The sequence below is a fragment of the Suncus etruscus genome, chromosome 15, assembly GCF_024139225.1.
Source record: "Suncus etruscus isolate mSunEtr1 chromosome 15, mSunEtr1.pri.cur, whole genome shotgun sequence".
Classification (NCBI taxonomy): domain Eukaryota; kingdom Metazoa; phylum Chordata; class Mammalia; order Eulipotyphla; family Soricidae; genus Suncus; species Suncus etruscus.
Genome location: NC_064862.1, coordinates 58217672 through 58233736, shown reverse-complemented (window position 1 = coordinate 58233736; position 16065 = coordinate 58217672). Strand labels below are relative to the sequence as shown.

The window sequence follows — 16065 nt, the reverse complement described above, 5'->3', positions numbered from 1 at the left end:
GCAAACGCCGCTGTGCTATCTCTCCGGGCCCGCAAGAGTAATATTTGAGTGCAGAGCCATGAGTGAGCCCTGAGCATCATTGGGTGTAGCTACTCTTAAGTTATTGTTAATTTTTTATGTAGTCTTAAAACATGAAAATGTCAGAATTCACATACTAGTCAAGCACTAGAGAAATAGAGGAGAGGTAGACTGAAGAAGCTGCATGTAGTCCCAGGGTTTGGGGCACAGCTGGGCAGCCATAGCAGCCCCTGTCTGAGACATATGAGGCCATGAATTTAATCCCTAATACCATGGCATGTGCCAAGCCTAGTTCTGGCAACTTTGCTGCGCTCTGGCATCTCTGACACCACAAGTATTTCCTGGCCACACCACAGACAGCAGGGTGCAAGGACATCAATGGAAAAGATGAGATGTTCTTGGCCAATATTGTGATCCAGAGAACACAAGCATCCATGGTGAGCACTGCAGGAGTGTGGGTGACCAGGACACGATCACACCCCCACCAGCAAGAACACAAGCCCAAACACGGGAAGTAACACAACCAGCCATGTGGGCCCCTCTAATCACTGCAACAGAACCAACAACATAAAGTGAAAACAAAACTACGTGCAATTGTTAGAAAGGAACATAGGGCCTGGGCAATAGCTTCAAGTATCAAAGCCCCAGAATCCATCCTGGGTACTGCGTGTTCTCCTGAACACAGCCAGAAACAATTCCTGAGTTAGAAACAGCCCAGGGTGCTGCCAGGCTTGGCCACCAACAAACCAAACAAATAAAATGGAAGAGACCTGGAGCAATAGTACAAGCAGCTAGCTAAGGTTGTTGCCTTGCAGGTGGCTGACCTGGGTTTGCTATCTGGCATCCCATATAGTTCTCCATGTCTGCCAGGAGTTATCCCTGAGTACAGAGCCAGAAGGAAGTCCTGAGTAGTGCTGGGTGTGGCCCCCAAACAAAGCAAAACAAAAATAGAATGAACAAGGGGCCGGAGCAATAACGCATCGGTATGGCATTTGCTTTGCACACAGCTGACCCAGGATGGATCTGAGTTCAATCCCCAGCATCCAATATGATTCCCCAAGCCAGGAGCAATTTCTGAGCACACAGCCAGGAGGAGTAACTCCTGAGTGTCACTGTGTGTGGACCAAAAGCCAAAAAAAAAAAAAAAAAAAGAATGAATGAATGAAACTATTGATAGACACAATTTAGGAAAACTGCAAAGGAACCATCTTGGGAGCTAGAGAGATAGTATAGGGTTGGGGCATTTGCTTTGCATTTGACCAACACAAGTTCTATCCCTAGCATCACATATGGTCCCCTGATTACATCCAGGAGAGATCTCTGAGCACAGAGCCAGGAGTAAGCTCTGAATGCCACCCACTCTGACTCTCAAACAACAAACAAAAACCAAAGTAACTATGTCGACAGAGCTTAGGCTTAATAAAGCATTTGATGATTCAATTTATATAACATTTAGGAAATGCAATTTATTCCCTAATAGTAGGAAGTTGTTACCTAGGGACGGTAGGGTACAAAGAAAGGTAAAAGGAAAGGATTACAGGAGGGACCAGAGAAACAAGACAGGGTTAATGTACTTTTCTTGAATACATCCAACTCAGGCTTTGATTCTGGGCCCCACAAATGGTCTCCTGAGCATTGCCAAGAGTGACCTCTGAGTCCTTGAGTCAGAAGAAAGCCCTGAACAATACGGTGTGGTCCTCAAACAAACAAACAAACAGAAAAAGGAGAAAACTCTGAGAGGTGATGGATATGTTTGTAATCTAGACTACAGCACTGGTTTCACAGCATTGTACATGTGTCAAAACTTATCAAATCATACCACTTTAAATGAGTCAATAAAGCTGTTTCCAAAGAGAAAGTGTCACAAGAAGAGGATATTTACATGTTTTCCAAACACCTCCCACAAAGTATTTATTGATTAAAAGGGGAGGGGAATGCAGTTCTACATTGGAGGAGCCCCACAAGAACCATCTGGGGAAGTGGGGTGGGCCTCACCAGACCGTGCTCTGGGCTCCCTCCTATCTTTGTGCTTAGGAATCACTCCTGGTGTTGTTCAACTGGGGTCAGTCATGTGCAAGGCAAGTGCCTTAACCTCTGTCCTATCTTTTGGGACCCAGTCACTTTAGCTGAGCGATCTAGCACCACTAAATATATTCTCTCTCTCTCTCTCTCTCTCTCTCTCTCTCTCTCTCTCTCTCTCTCTCTCTCTCTCTCTCTCTCTCTCTCTCTCCTCCCCTGTGCTGTTCTTGTATAAGCAACTTGGACCTAATTGGAAGGAAATCTCAGAAAAACTCCATTGTGAAACATTCTCCAAATGCGCCGGCTTGTCATTTTTTTCAGGTGCCAAGGTTAAGGAAGTCAAGGATAAACGAAGAATGATTCTTTGTAGAGCGTCAAATGAAAAGTATAGCAGAGCTGGATTGGGAACAGAATCCTGCTAAAAAGCTGCTAGAACAGTTTTGTCACTAGAGTATTTAAATAAAAAAAATTACACACACACACACACACACACACACACACACAGCTGCTAGAGTCATGGCCTTAGGGATGGCCCAGTGACAACTATTTTTTTTTTAAACCCAGCTGCTTTTCTTTTCTAGTCTGAGCTGCAATGCACTGAGCCCAACCTGGTGGCACTGCTGCTGGAAACCTTCACAACCAGGTATGTGCAAATACCACCACTAAAAGTGGAGAGATAGCACAAGGGTAGGTAGCTACCTGCCTTGCAAGCGGACAACCCTTGTTCGAATCATGACTTCATTAGAGAACTGTCCCCCAAGCACTGCCAGGAGTGATCCCTGAGCATAACTGGGTGTGACCCCAACACCAATATTAAAAAATTGCAGGGCTGGAGAGATAGCACAGTGGCATTTGCCTTGCAAGCAGCCGATCCAGGACCTAAGGTGGTTGGTTCGAATCTCAGCGTCCCATATGGTCCCCAGTGCCTACCAGGAGCTATTTCTGAGCAGATAGCCAGGAGTGACCCCTGAGCACCACCGGGTGTGGCCCAAAAAACCCCCCAAAATTGCATAATATGGGGCATCTTGTCAGGAATGCAATGACAGCAAATATTAGAGACTCTATGAGCACTGTCATGAATATGTGCTCAGGGTTAGAGCCAGAGTACAGGGGGGAGGTCACATACTTTGCATGCAGTCAACATAGATTCAGTCCCGGCACCTCAAAGGGTCCCCTGAGCCTATCAGGAGTGATCCTTGAGCACAGAGCCAGAGTAAGCCCTGACCGCAGCTGGGTGTGGCCCCCAAACAAAACAAAAATGTGCTTAGGCCCCAAAGCTAAATGAATAGAACTTTCTGTTTTCCTGAATCCAGGTACCAAAGTGAAAGTGTGAAGTCCACTGTCCCTGCCACAACTAGAGGCAGGCGTGTGAACAAAGCAACCAGACACTTGACCACTGACAAGTATGTGCAATCACCACACATCAAAGAGAAGGAAAGAAGGGAGAAAAGATAGGGGTGTTTGGGGTGTGAGGAGAAGATGACTGTGGATGTCTTCATTTCCAGAACTCAATGCAGGTTATGGAGGCAAAGTCCCACACTGGTAGAAAACATGGACTAACTAATAATAATTAACTGATTCTACTTTTTTTTTTTTTTCTTCCTGATTCTACTTTTGTCACAAATTTGCTCTAGGGGCCTGAGAGATAGCATGGAGGTAAGGCGTTTGCCTTGCCTGCAGAAGGACAGTGGTTCGAATCCCGGCGTCCCATATGGTCCCCCGTGCCTGCCAGGAGCGATTTCTGAGCCTGGAGCCAGGAATAACCCCTAAGCACTGCCGGGTGTGACCCAAAAACCACACACAAAAAATTTTGCTCTCGGGGCCGGGCGGTGGCGCTAGCCTTGGATGGACCGCGGTTCGATCCCCCGGTGTCCCATATGGTCCCCCAAGCCAGGAGCAACTTCTGAGCACATAGCCAGGAGTAACCCCTGAGCGTTACTGGGTGTGGCCTAAAAACCAAAAAAAAATAAAAATAAAAATAATTTTGCTCTCAATTGGTTCAGGTCAGTAACCTGTACTACCACCTTTTCTGTTAGTCTATGATTATTGTTTTTGTTTTTGTTTTTGGGCCACACTGGTGACGCTCAGGAGTTACTCCTGGCTATGTGCTCAGAAATCACACCTAGCTTGGGGAACCACATAGGACACTGGTGATCAAACCCAGATCCATCCTGGGTCAGCCGCGTGCAAAGCAAATACCCTACTGCTGTGCTATCGCTTCGGCTCCAGTCTATGTTATTTTTTAAAAACTGGCCCCATAGAGATAGTACAGTGGGGAGGGCACTTGTCTTTTGTGGCTGACCTGGGTTCAATACTCCTCTGAGTACCACCAGGTGTGATCCCTGAGCACAGAGCAAGAATATGCATTGAGCACTGCCAGATGTGGCTATAAAATAACAAAATTATTCTATTTAGGCTAGAGGATAGTGCAAGCTTTGTGTATGGGAGGCCCAGTTTTGGTCCTTGATACTGCATGCTCCTTTGAGTACCACTAGCAAACTCTGCAACCCAAAACCAATACTTACAAAAGGTTTAAAATACATATTCGTTAGCAGACTTTTTCTTTTGTCCTTTTGTTTTTGGGTCACATCCGGCAGCGATCAGGGGTTACTCCTGGCTCTACACTCAGAAATCACTCCTGGCAGGCTCAGGGGACACCTGGGATGCCAGGATTCGAACCACTATCCTGCATGCAAGGCAAATGCCCTACCTCCATGCTATTTCTCCGGCCCCTTGTTAGCAGAGTTAAGGCATCTGTGGGGTAAGTTCGTAGAACTGTACTCGTTGAGTCAAAAAATATAATTATATTCTTTGGTATGTTTTCAGACACATCCTACTCGCTCCTGCACTCAGGTGGGGCTTCTAGCAGACTTGAGGGACCACCAGTGGTTGCTGAGGATCCTGATCAACTATGTGCAAGGCAAGTGTCTTAACTGTTATACTATCTCTTCAGTTCCTAAAAAATATAAATTTGGGGTCCAGGGCAATATAGGGTATTTGCCTTGCATTAGATCACCCACATTTGAATACTGAGTTCAGAACGAGACATAACCCCTGAGCATCATTAGATGTGGCCTTAATACAAAGAAAAAATAGATAAATAAATTTTAAGTTATAAATATCACCAAATTGCCTTCTAAAAGGAATTTTGTTTCTTTTTTTTGGGGGGGGGGTGTTGGGTCACATCCGGTAACGCTCATAGGTTACTCCTGGCTCTGTGCTCAGTAATCGTTCCTGACCCATCAGATAAGGGTTTAATATTGAAAATATACAAGGTGGGGCCCGGAGAGATAGCACAGCGGCATTTGCCCTGCAAGCAGCCCATCCAGGACCTAAGGTAGTTGGTTCAAATCCCGGTTGGTCCCCCGTGCCTGCCAGGAGCTATTTCTGAGCAGACAGCCAGGGGTAACCCCTGAGCATCGCCGGATGTGGCCCAAAAACAAAAAAAAAAAAAAAGAAAAGAAAAAGAAAGAAAATATACAATGTACCGACAGAACTTAACAACAACAACAACAACACAATCTAACCCCATCAAAAAATGGAGAGAAGAAATGTACAGACACTTCCTCAAAGAAGAAATACAAATGGTCCAAATGGCCAAAAGACACATGAAAAAATGCTCTACATCACTAATCATCAGGGAGATGCAAATCAAAACAACAATGAGGTACCGTCTCATACCACAGAGACTGGCACACATCACAAAGAACAAGAACAATCAGTGCTGGTGGGGGTGTGGAGAGAGAAAGGAACTCTTATTCACTGCTGGTGGGAATGCCGTCTAGTCTAGCCTTTATGGAAAAACAATATGAAGATTCCTCAAAAACTGGAAATTGAGCGCCCATAAGATCCAGCTGTATGGGGGCTGGAGAGATAGCATGGAGGTAGGGCATTTGCCTTGCATGAAGAAAGAAGGAAGGTGGTTTGAATCCCGGCATCCCATATGCTCCCCTGAGCCTGCCAGGAAGTGATTTCTTTCTTTTTATTTATTTTTTTATTGTTGCCAGGAGTGATTTCTGATCATAGAGCCAGGAGTAACCCCTGAGCACTGCCGGGTGTGACCCCAAAACAAAACAAAACAAACAGATCCAGCTGTACCACTCCTAGGGATCTACCCTAAGAACACAAAAATACAATCAACAAAATCCCTTTCTCACACCTATATTCATTGCAACACTGTTTACAATAGCCAGATTCTGGAAACAACCAAGATGCCCTTGAACAAATGAATGGCTAAAGAAACATGGTACATATTCACAATGGAATATTATGCAGCTGTCAGGAGAAATGAAGTCATGAAAATTTCCTATACGTGGATGTATGTGGAATCTATTATGCTGAGTGAAATAAGTCAGAGGAAGGGCCCGGAGAGATAGCACAGCAGCGTTTGCCTTGCAAGCAGCCGATCCAGGACCAAAGGTGGTTGGTTCGAATCCCGGTGTCCCATATGGTCCCCCATGCCTGCCAGGAGCTATTTCTGAGCAGACAGCCAGGAGTAACCTCTGAGCACCGCCGGGTGTGACCCAAAAACCAAAAAAAAAAAAAAAAAAAAAAAAAAAGTCAGAGGGAGAGAGATAGACACAGAATAGTCTCACTCATCTATGGATTTTAAGAAAAATTAAGGACATTATTGTAATAATGCCCAGAGACAATAGAGATGAGGTTCTTGGACCACACCTGGTGGTGCTCAGGGACTATTCCTGGCTCTACACTCAGAAATCACTCCTGGCAGGCTCGGGGGACTATATGGGGTGCTGGGGATTGAACCCAGTCAGTCCTAAGTAGGCTTCGTGCAAGGCAAATAAATGCCCCACTTGCTGTGCTATCACTCAGGCCCCTGATGTTTTTCTTTCTTTTCCCTTCCTTCCTTTCTTCCTTCCTTCCTTCCTTCCTCCCTCCCTCCCTCCCTCCCTTCCTTCCTTCCTCCCTCCCTCCCTCCCAACCTTCCTTCCTTCCTTCCTTCCTTCCTTCCTTCCTTCCTTCCTTCCTTCCTTCTTCCCTTCCTTCCTTCCTTCCTTCCTTCCTTCCTTCCTTCCTTCCTTCCTTCCTTCCTTCCTTCCTTCCTTCCTTCCTTCCTTTTTTCTTTTCTTTCTTTCCTTCTCTTTCTTTTTCTTTCTTCTCTTTTCTTTCACAGTTAATTAGTCGACGCATCTAGAATTTATTTGATATAAAGAACCAGGCATTCAGGTTTGCTTTATGATTTTCAAAATGACTAGCAAATTACCTGATATATCAAAAACATTCTATTTATGGGGCCGGAGAGATAGCATGGAAGTAAGGTGTTTGCCTTGCATGCAGAAAGTTGGTGATTTATTTTGGTTTTTGAGTCACACCCGGCAGCGCTCAGAGGTTACTCCTGGCTCTCTATGCTCAGAAATAACTCCTGGCAGGTTTGGGGGATCATATGGGATGCCAGGATTCAAACCACCGTCCTTCTGCATGCAAGGCAAATGCCCTACCTCCATGCTATCTCTCTGGGCCTCAAATACTTTTTGTTTTGTTTTGGAGGCCACACCAGCAGTGCTTAGAGATTATTTCTGGCTCTTTACTTCGGAATCAATCCTGGCAGTTCTCAAGGGACCATATAGGATGCCCAGGATCAAATGCAGATTGGAGTATGCAAGTCAGGTACCCTACCCGCTGTACTATGGCTTGGACCTTGCACTAAATATTTTTATTTTTCCTTCCCTGCTTTGAAATGTAGATTCATCAGAAATATATCAGCTTATCTTGTGATTTGGAACTATTTCTAGATTCTAATTCATCCTGGCAATCTGTCTTTCTTTTCCTATACCAAAACCAAGCCTTTTTGGTAAACTCAGCTTCATAATATGCGTCAACACACACTAGAGTTAATCCTTCCTTATTACTTTCCCTTTTCAGAATTTTCCTGGCAAGCCGCACTTGTTTATTTTTCCATTTGAACTTTAGTCTCTGAGTCTACTTCCAAAATTCGTCATAATGTATTAATATTGATAGAAAATTAAACTCAAAGGTTAATTGAGAGAAAATGCCAATCTTTATGCCAGTAGTTCTTATTGAAGAACAGGGCTTGTGTTTTCTTTTGTGTTTTTTTTTTTTTTTCATTTTCCTTCACTTTTTTTTTTTTTTTTTTTTTGTATTCTGGGTGGTTTTGGCCACACCTAGCAATGCTCCTGGCTCTGAACTCAGCAATTACTTCTGGTGGTGACTGAGAAACATATAAGACTCGGGGGATCAAACCCAGGACTGTCACGTGCAAGGCAAACACCTATCCACTGTGCTATCACTCTGGCCCCTCATATTTGTTATTGTTGAAGTCATAATCATGGGAGTTAATGGCCTTTTAGTATATTTTCTATTTTATTTTGTGCATTTTGGGCCACACCCTGTGACGCTCAGGGGTTACTCCTGGCCATGCGCTCAGAAATAGCTCCTGGCTTAGGGGACCATATGAGATGCTGGGGATCAAACCAAGGTCCGTCTTGAATTGACCGTGTGCAAGGCAAACACCCTACCACTTTGCTATCGCTCCAGTCCCCATAGTCAAAATTTAAAAAGGGTAACTGGAGAGATAGCACAGCATGTAAGGATTTTGCTTTGCATGTACCTAATCTAGGTTCAATCCCTGCATTCCATTTGTTTCTCAGGTCCGGCAGGAGTAATTCCTGAGTGCAAAACCAGGAGTAACTTCTGAGTATCATCAGGTGTGATTAATTAATCAATTAAATTAAAGTTTAGAAGTGTTCTGTCATGTCAACAATGGATGTTAAATTTTTTGTTTTGTTTTGTTTTTGGGGCCACACCCAGCGGTGCTCAGGGGATACTCCTGGCTGTCTGCTCAGAAATAGCTCCTGGCAGGCACGGGGGACCATATGGGTCACCGGGATTCGAACCAACCACCTTTGGTCCTGGATCGGCTGCTTGCAAGGCAAACGCCGCTGTGCTATCTCTCCGGGCCCTGGATGTTAAATTTTATTAAAAAATAATTTTTGGCTTTTGGGTCATGCTCACTGGTAGTCAGGGGCTAGTTACTCCAAGCTCTGTGCTCAGGGGGCCATATGCCAAGGATGGAATCCAGGCTACCTGCATGTGAAGCATGTGCTACAGCCCACCCAGCAATCTCTCCAGCCTGCTGTTGAATTTTATTAATATCTTCTACTTCTCTCAAAAAGGTCACATCCTTTTGCTCTCTTTAACCAGTTTGAAGAGTCCCTGGAATACCAATCATAATAGTCTGTGTCACACTTGAGAGACTCTGTTGGCAGCTTCAGAATCCTCGTTTCCCATTTATCTATGTGTGGGAATGGAAGGGTTTTATTTGTTTTTTGCTGATTTGTGTTTGGGGAGGGGGCACATCTGCCCATGCTCAGGGCTTACTCTTCACTTTGAGGGGAGGGTTTGGGCCACACCTGGCAGTGCTCAGGAGCTATTCCTGGCTCTGTGCTTGGAAATCATGCCTGGCAGGATCAGAGGACCATATGAGATGCCAGGAATCAAACTCAGGTTTGGCCGAGAGCAAAGCAAATGCCCTACTGCTGTGCTCTCTCTCTGTCCCAGGGCTTACTCCTGACCCTGTGCTCAGGTAAGTGCCCTATCCCTGTGCTTTCTCTCAAGCCCTCTGGATTTTAGAATCTGTGTCTATCTTACCTTCTTTAGAAAGCATGGGTGGCAATAGCTCCTAAGTCATGGGGTGTCTGTGAAACTAGTCCGAACTCGATGCCCATAAGGCCCCTTAAACAGTCTCCTGCCCAGAGTTAATCTCTGCATTAGTGGCTAGCATAACCATACACATAGTGCCGAGTCTTTTTGTTTGTTCACTGAAATAAACTCAATTATTTATGAAAGCATAACACACATTGAGAAGAGTGCTAAGCTGGGAGAACTACTATAATAGTGAGCACTTGGAATTGTACCCCAAAGTATCCCAGCATTTTCTTCCACAATTGCCCCTTCTTCCCCACCCTCAGTACACTGCCCCCTGGTAAATAGGGGGTGGGCACATTGTGGCTTTATGGCTCCAAGGGGGCTGTTTGTTTTCATTTTGGGGCCAAACTTGGTGTTGCTCAAGGCTTAATCCTATTTCTGCACTCAGGGATCCTTTCTGGCAGGGTTTCCCCAAAGTGGTTTTGGAATTTAACTAGATTGAAGGGTACAAGGCAAGCACCTTACCCCTCCTCCAGAGGCTGGAGCACCTTATTGCTCCAGACCCTGGATTTTGGTTTTGACATTATGTTGACATAATATTAATTTTCATGAACAATTTCTTTTTTTTCTGGGGACTAGGGGTCAGGGAGCCACACCATGCCAAGCTTAGGGCTTGCTCCTGGCTCTTTGCTCAGGAATCACTCCTGGTAGGCTTGGGGGGGGGGGGCGGGTTATGGGGTGTCAGGGATAGAACCTGGTTGTAAGGAAGAGACCTTACCCACTGTACTATTATTCTGGCCCACATCATGAACAATTTCTTTTTATTTTTTAATTTTTAAAAATTTTTAATTATGAGAACAATGATGCAAAGAGGAGAAGGTAAAGTTACAGTGGAAGGACAATCGTCCATAAACAGAGCTCTCAAAAGAAATCCCCATAGGGGCCAGAGAGATGGCATGGAGGTAAGGTGTTTGCCTTTCATGCAGAAGGTCATCGGTTCGAATCTCGGCATCCCATATGGTTCCCCGTGCCTGCCAGGAGCAATTTCTGAGCATGGAGCCAGGAGTAACCCCTGAGCACTGCCGGGTGTGACCAAAAAAAAAAAAAGAAATCCCCTTGCTGGCGCCTAAATATTGAACTTACAGTCAAAGAACATTAAGAAAAATAAGGCAGAACCCATGTACAATTACTTTGTCCACAAGTCCCCCGATTGTAGTGCATTATAACATTTCTTAGCAGTACACAAAGCAACCTAAAGCCATGAGATTGATGTGACTTCTTAACTTTGAAGGCATAGTATTTTTTTTCTTTTTTTTTTGGTTTTTGGGCCACACCCTGTGACGCTCAGGGGTTACTCCTGGCTATGCGCTCAGAAGTTGCTCCTGGCTTCTTGGGGGACCATATGGGACGCCGGGGGATCGAACCGCGGCTCATCCTAGGCTAGCGCAGGCAAGGCAGGAACCTTACCTCCAGCGCCACCGCCCGGCCCCCAGGCATAGTATTTTTTTTTTTTTTGGTTTTTGGGCCACACCCGGACACGCTCAGGGGTTACTCCTGGCTATGCGCTCAGAAGTCGCTCCTGGATTGGGGGGACCATATGGGACGCCGGGGGATCGAACCGCGGTCCGTCTCCTAGGCTAGCGCAGGTAAGGCAGGCACCTTACCTCCAGCGCCACCGCCCGGCCCCAAGGCATAGTATTTTTATATATTCATGCACATACATATTAGTTTAAGTTAACATCAAAAGTTTAAGAGGTTTTTTTTTTTTTAAGGGTTAGTCAAAAGGGCACAGTAAAAATGGTGTTAGAGTGGCAAATATTTTTTGCATAAGGCCCAGCAAAATATGGGGGACATGGAAAGGAAAAGCCTTGGTCTAAATACAAGGAGACCCTACCCCTGAAGTTTCCTGGCATAAGACCAATTTTAGGTTCCAGGCAAACTACTTTATTCAATCCAAGTAATTGTCTGTAGTGCCAATACAGTTTCATGAACAAATTTTTTTTTTTTTTTTTTTGGTTTTTGGGTCACACCCGGCACCGCTCAGGGGTTACTCCTGGCTCTATGCTCAGAAATAGCTTCTGGCAGGCTCGGGGGACCATATCGGACGCCGGGATTTGAACCGATGACCTTCTGCATGAAAGGCAAACTCCTTACCCTCCATGCTATCTCTCCGGCCCCTCATGAACAATTTCTAAGGCTTCCTTTTCTTTGTATGTTAGGGTCAACTATACTAAATTGTCAATATTCAACTCTTTGGGCATTACAGTAAAAGCAATAAATATGATTTAAGGAAATGGACATCCAGAATAGATTAGCACCTCAAAACTGTCGATATTGTTGCAATGATAATTCTCAACAAATTGATGGAGATATTTAACACAATCTGTATTGAAATCTCACCTGTATTTTTTTTTGTTTGTTTTTGGGCCACACCCAGCGGTGCTCGGGGTTATTCCTGGCTGTCTGCTCAGAAATAGCTCCTGGCAGGCACGGGGGACCATATGGGACACCAGGATTCGAACCAACCACCTTTGGTCCTGGATTGGCTGCTTGCAAGGCAAATGCCGCTGTGCTATCTCTCCGGGCCCACCTGTATTCATTTATTTGCCAGCAACAATTTTATCTGTATTCTTTATATTGTTTTGTTTTTAGGTCACACCCAACAGTGCTCTGGGCTTATTCTTGATTCTGTACTTAGGGATGGCTCCTGTGGGACTCAAGGGACCATATAGGTGCTGGGGATCAAACCCGAGAGAAGAGCTCTAACCACTCTCTGGATTCTCATATGTTTTCTCTATGGAAATTGGTAAACAAATCATACAATTAATATAAAAAGAAAAGGAATCCAGCATAGTCAAAAGAATCTAGAAAAAGAATGAAGTTGGAAGACCGACATTTCTAGATTTCAGAAGTTCCAACAAAATATTCAAGTTTGATATGGGCATGTGGTCAGACATACAAAACAATGGACAAGAACTAAGAATTTGGAAAAAAAAAACAAAAACAACACTTACTCCTATGAGTATTTGTGATTTTTTAAATATTTATTTGTTTGTTTGTTTATTGATTTTTGGGTTACAACCAGTAGCGTTCAAAGGTTATTCCTGGCTCTGTGTTCAGAAACCGCTCCTGGCAGGCACGGGGGACCAACCATATGGGATGGCGGGATTCGAACCACCGTCCGTTGTGGATCAGCAGCGTGCAAGGCAAACGCCCTACCACTGTGCCATCTCTCCAGCCCCTGAGTACTTGTGGTTTTTATTATTTTTTTCTTTCTTTGATGTTTAGGATGGCGCTCTGGCCACTTCCTTGCTTTGTGCTCAGGAGCGACCCCTGGTGGTCCTGGGTAACATGTGGTGCCAGGGATTTGAACAGAATCAGTGTGATACAAGGCAGGTAAAATGTCTCAGCCTCTGTATTTCTCTCTGACCTTCTTAAATTTTTTTTTTTTTTTTTTTTTTTTTTTTTTTTTTTGGTTTTTGGGCCACACCCGGCGGTGCTCAGGGGTTACTCCTGGCTGTGTGCTCAGAAATAGCTCCTGGCAGGCACGGGGGACCATATGGGACACTGGGATTCGAACCAACCACCTTAGGTCCTGGATCGGCTGCTTGCAAGGCAAACACCACTGTGCTATCTCTCCGGGCCCAATATTTTCATTTTTCGGGGGGTGGAGTTATAGCACAGTGGTAGAGTGTTTTTCTTTCTTTCTTTCTTTCTTTCTTTCTTTCTTTCTTTCTTTCTTTCTTTCTTTCTTTCTTTCTTTCTTTCTTTCTTTCTTTCTTTCTGTCTTTCTTTCTTTCTTTTTTTTTTTTTTGGTTTTTGGGCCACACCCGGCAATGCTCAGGGGTTACTCCTGGCTGTCTGCTCAGAAATAGCTCCTGGCAGGCATGGGGGACCATATGGGACACCGGGATTCGAACCAACCACCTTTGGTCCTGGATCGGCTGCTTGCAAGGCAAACGCCGCTGTGCTATCTCTCCGGGCCCTCTTTCTTACTTTCTTACTTTCTTTCTTTTTTCACTTTCTTCTTTTCTTTCTTCCCTCCCTCCCTCCTTCCCTCCCTCTCTCCCTCCCTCCTTCCCTCCCTTCCCCTCCCTCCCTTCCCTCCCCCCTCCCTCCCTTCCTTCCTTCCTTCCTTCCTTCCTTCCTTCCTTCCTTCCTTCCTTCCTTCCTTCCTTCCTTCCTTCCTTCCTTCCTTTCACTGGGGGATCCAACCACAGTCTATCCTAGGTTAATGTGTGCAAGGCAAATGCCCTACTGCTGTGCCACTGCTCTGGCCTCATGTAGGGTGTTTTCTTTGCACCCTGCCGACCAGGGATGGACCTGAGTTCGATACCCGGCCATCCCATATGGTAGACATTCCTAAGCTTGCCAGGAGCAATTTCTGAGTGCAGAGCCAGGAGTAACCCTGAGCATCACTGAGTGTGCCCCCCCCCAATGTTTTTTTTATTTGGGGTTGGGATTTGGTCCATACTTGGAGGTACTCTGGAGCTATTTCCACCTTGGTGCTCAGGAGTTGTTTTCAGTACCAAGGATCAAATTGGAGTGGTTATATGAAAAACCTGGGCTCTATTTTTTTTAAGATGTCTCTTCAGTTTGATCAGTTGATTTTCAACAAGCATCTTAAAAACAATTAACATTTTTTGTTGTGTTTGGTATTTTTTGGTCACAGCTGAAGGTGCTCAGTGCTTACACTCCTGGAGGGTTTGGGGAATCATAGGTGGGTGCTGGAAATGAACACAGTTTGGCAGCTTGCAAAGCTGACCTGCTGTACAATCACGATGGCCCAAAAAATAGGAGTGATTGTACAGGGGGTAGGGTGCTTGACTTGCATGTGACTGATCCAGGTTTTTGTTTGTTTGTTTTTGTTTTGTTTGTTTGTTTTTGGGTCATACCCAGCAGTGCTCAGGGGTTACTCCTGGCTTTGTACTCAGAAATCGCTCCTGGCGGGCTTGGGGAATCATATGGGATGTCAGGATTCGAACCACCATCCTTCTGCATGCAAGGCAAATGCCCTACCTCCATACTATCTCTCTGGTCCCTGAGCCAGGTTTGATTCTTGGCACCATATATAGTCCCCAAAGCTCTTTCAAGAGGACCCCTAAATGCAGAGCCAGCAGTAAGCCCTGAGCACTGCTGGAAGTGGCATCCAAACCAAACAAAATAGTAACAAATACCCACAAAACCCAAAAGATAGGGCTGGAGAGATAATATAGTGGGAAGGGTCTTGCACTCAGCTGATCTGGGTTTGACCTCTAGTACCCCATATAGACCCCATGCACTGCCAAGAATAATTCCTGAGTATAGAGCCAGGAGTAAATCTTGTGCCTTGCCAAGTATGGTTCTAGAAAACCTCACAATGAGCTAGAAAGATAATTAACAGGGGTAAGATGCTTACTTGTATGCGGCTGAACCCAGTTCAATTCGCCAAATGACATCTGGTCCCCAAGAGAGTGATGCCTGAGCACAGAATCAGGAATATCACTATATATGGCCCCCAACAAACCAAAATAATCCAAAGCGGGACATGTGCATAATGTCTGTATGAACATTTCTCCAAAGGAAATTCATGTGACCAATAAGCACACACAATTATGCTCAACAACACATGAGTCACCAAGGAAATTCGAGTGAAAGCCACAGTGCAATGTTACTGCACACCCACTCGATTGATTATATTCAAGACAGACCATAGCAAGTGCTGACAGGAACGTGGAGGAATTGAAACACACTGACACCGCTGGAGGGAACAGAAAATGGTGCAGGAGCTTTGGAAATAGCTTTGCACTTGCTTAAGAAGTGACACAGGGCTGGAGAGTGTGGGGCTTAAGGCACTTGCCTTGCAGGTGGCAGACCCCGGTTTGATAGTCAGCACTGCATATATTCCCCCTGAACACAGAGCCATGAGTATGCCCTGAGCATTGCTAGGTGTAATTCAATCATAGAGCACTTGCCTTGCATGTGTGAGACCCCAGGTTTGATCCATACAACCCTTCAAGTACACATTTTCACCTCTTCTTCCTTCCTTCCTTCCTTCCTTCCTTCCTTCCTTCCTTCCTTCCTTCCTTCCTTCCTTCCTTCCTTCCTTCCTTCCTTCTTTCCTTCCTTCCTCCCTTCCTCCCTTCCTCCCTCCCTCCCTTCTTCCTTCCTTCCTTCCTTCCTTCCTTCTTCCTTTCCTTTCCTTCCTTCCTTCCTTCCTTTCCTTCCTTCCTTCCTTCCTTCCCTTCCTTCCCTTCCTTCCTTTCCTTCCTCCCTTCCTCCCTCCCTCCTTCTTCCTTCCTTCCTTCCTTCTTCCTTCCTTCCTTCCTCCATTCCTTCCTCCCTCCTTCCTCCCTCCCTTACTCCCTCCCTTCCCTCCTTCCTTCCTTCTTCCCTTCATTCCTTCCTTCCTTCCTCTTCCTT

At 45.3% G+C, this 16065-nt stretch overlaps 1 protein-coding gene across 1 annotated transcript in view; it reads right to left on the bottom strand.

Annotated features, from left to right (window-relative positions):
- Positions 1-16065, bottom strand: part of TNRC6A (trinucleotide repeat containing adaptor 6A) — a 189193-nt gene that overhangs the window by 98456 nt on the left and 74672 nt on the right. The window lies entirely within an intron of this gene.